Source organism: Lipotes vexillifer, unplaced genomic scaffold (genome assembly GCF_000442215.2).
Source record: "Lipotes vexillifer unplaced genomic scaffold, Lipotes_vexillifer_v1.1 scaffold1261, whole genome shotgun sequence".
Lineage (NCBI taxonomy): Eukaryota > Metazoa > Chordata > Mammalia > Artiodactyla > Lipotidae > Lipotes > Lipotes vexillifer.
In genome coordinates, this window is record NW_006796548.1 from 267101 (window position 1) to 270564 (window position 3464).

The window sequence follows — 3464 nt, forward strand, 5'->3', positions numbered from 1 at the left end:
CTCTTTCCCCTCCCTCTCCTCTCCTGCTGGCTCCTCATTTACCAAACCCCACAGGAACCATGGCTGTGGACTTTCACATGGACAAAAAGTTCTATCTTATTTAAACTACTGTTTTTTAGGGTCTTTTGAAACAGCAATCTAGCCCTAACCAATACACACATAAAAGGAAACATCTGCCAAGAAGATATAATAATCATGAACTTATATGGATCATAAACTTATATGTATTTTGGTGAAACATATAAAGCAAATCTGTCAGAACCACAGGGAGAAAGGCAGGAATCTATAAACAAAGTGGGAATTTTTTTTTCAAAGTGGGAAATTCTAATTAAGCTTTCTTAAAACCAGTGGATCAAATAGCAAAACATTAGTAAAGATACAGAAGTTAGGACAATGTAATTAAGAACTTCATCTGCTAGATAAACATAAACTTTACACCTCCTTACACACAGAATAACCATTGTTTTCAAGTTCACATGGAACACTTTTAAAAATACCACATATATGGCCATAAAGGAAGTCTAAAATTTTTTAAAGAATCAGTTTCGGGCTTCCCTGGTGGCGCAGTGGTTGAGAGTCCGCCTGCCAATGCAGGGGACACGGGTTCATGCCCCGGTCCCGGAAGATCCCACATGCCGCGAAGCGGCTGGGCCCGCGGGCCATGGCCGCAGAGCCTGCGCGTCCGGTGCTCCGCAACGGGAGAGGCCACAACAGTGAGAGGCCCGTCTACTGCAAAAACAAAAACAAAAACAAAAACAAACAAACAAAAAAAGAATCAGTTTCATTGGGACTTCCCTGGTTGTGCAGTGGTTAAGTATCCACCTGCCAATGCAGAGGACACGGGTTCAAGCCCTGGTCCGGGAAGATCCCACATGCCGTGGAGCAAGTAAGCCCATGTGCCACAACTACTGAGCCTGTGCTCTGGAGCCTGCAAGCCACAACTAATGAAGCCCACGCACCACAACGAAGAGTAGCCCCCGCTCACTGCAACTAGAGAAAGCCCGCACGCAGCAATGAAGACCCAACGCAGCCAAGAATAAATAATAAATAAAATAAATTAATTAAAAAAAAAAGAATCAATATCATTCAGTCATGTTCTCTAGCCCCAATATGATAAAATTAGAAACCAACAATAAAATGTTGGCCAAGGAAATCCAATATGTTAAGTTAAAAACTCGTTTCTTGGGCTTCCCTGGTGGCGCAGTGGTTGAGAGTCCGCTTGCCAATGCAGGGGACATGGGTTCATGCCCCGGTCTGGGAAGATCCCACACGCCGCAGAGCGGCTGGGCCCGTGGGCCATGGCCGCTGAGCCTGCGCGTCCGGAGCCTGTGCTCCACAACGGGAGAGGCCACAACAGTGAGAGGCCCGCGTACTGCGAAAAAAACAAAACAAAACAGGAAAGATTGGGACTTCCCTGGTGGTGCAGTGGATAAGACTCCGTGCTCCCAATGCAGGGGGCCTGGGTTCGATCCCTGGTCAGTGTAGTAGATCCCACATGCATGCTGCAACTAAGAGTTTGTATGCCACAACTAAGGAGCACGTGAGCCACAACTAAGGAGGCCAGGAGCTGCAACTATGGAGGCTTGGAGCCGCAACTAAGGAAACCACATGCTGCAACTAAGGAGCCAGCGCTCCACAACTAAGGAGCCTGCCTGACACAACTAAGACCCGGTGCAACCAAATAAATAAATAAATATATTTTTTGAAAAAACAGGAAAGATTGGCAACAAATGAATTCAGCATCCAACTCAAGATTTTAGGAAGAGACTGTCAGAAAACCCAAAGAGAGTAGAAGAAAGGAAATAATAAAGCAGAAAATAATGATATGGAAAATAACAAAAAGTTGAACTAATTCTTTAAAAGTCAATAAAATAAATTATTAGCACAAAATACACAATATTGGGAACAAAAAGAAGGCTATGACCAGAGACGCAACCAAGGTTTTAAAAAAAATCCCTAAAAGACGCATGAGGACCTAGTGTTCTGGCAAGATATCAGATTAAGAAAATATGAAAAACTCAGGAAGTAAACCCAGAAGGATGGAATAGATTACAAGAAGTGGGAACAAAAAAACGAAAAAGATTAAATGTGGGAAATTCAAACAAGCATGGACTTTATAAAAAATAATTTTAAAGGCTGACTTGGGGGATAAAATAAACAAGGTAGACTAAAAACTGGAAAACAATCAAATTATAGGCAGGAAGCTATGATCAGAGTTCAAAAGCATTCTAAGGTCCTTGATTGTTCTAGAAGAATTGATTAACTTTAGACTTTGTTAACTGAAGTATGCACGTTAAAATCTTAAGGATGACTAATGAAAGAACAGAAATAGAATATATTCTAAACCAGCAGAGAGGAAACAAAGGGAATGCAGGCAGTCCAATCAGTTCACCCCCAGGCAGGAAATGATAAATGGAAGAAGCCAAGGTAGTCAGTTTCCAAGATGGCCCCAGTGATCACTGACTCCTGGGACCCATACCCTCACGTTATCCCCTCCCATAATGTGTAGGCTGGACTTAGTGACTAGTTTCTGTTCAATAGAATGTGAAAGAAGTGATGGTATGTCACTTCCAAGCAGGGCTGGCTTTCTGGGAGTACAGCCTGTGCTCTCACACAGGGTAACTTCCTCAGAAGGGCTCCATGCTCTGTTTAATGCTCTGCTCTCACTGACTTGAAATTCCTAACAATTTTTAAATAAGGGGCCTCCCAAATTTTGTAGCCAGTTTTGCTTCCAAGATCAGATTATAAAAAGGGTTACCAGATGTTATTCAGGAAGCCCAGTCAAATTTGAATTTTGAATAAGCATGAATGATTTTTTAGTATAAGTATGTCCCATACAAATGTTGAAATATTATCTGAAATTTAAATTTTACTGGGTATCCAGTGTTTTATTGGCTATATCTGGCAACCCTATTAGAAAGGAATGGTGGCTTCCATTTTGGCTGCTCTTTCTCTGAGCTCTCTATCTCTCTCACCTTTCTCACATCACTCACCCTGGGGAAGACATGTATAAGTTACCCTACGGAGAAGCCCATGTGGTGAGGAACTGAAGACTCCAGCCTCCAGCCATGTGAGTGAACTTGGAAGCTGATCCTCAACAGACCCTTCTGATGGCTGCATCCCTGGCTGACAGCTTGACTGCAGCCTTCCAGAGAGCCTGAGCCAGAACCATCTAGCTACATGGTTCCTGGACTCCTGACCCCAAGAAACTGTGTGAGATAGTAAATGTTTGTTGTTTTGAGCTGCTTAGTTTTGGGGTAATTTGTTACAGAGCAATCAATAACAATTGATAATACTCATGGTAAATGGGAAACACAAAATAAGATATAGAAATAAAATCTTAAGTGCTGGCAATCACACTAAATGTAAATGAACTGATTTCATCATTGAGTAGATTATCAGTGTGAATGAAAACACAATTCAGCTACATGCTGTTCATGAGAGATATACTTAAAACAAAAATA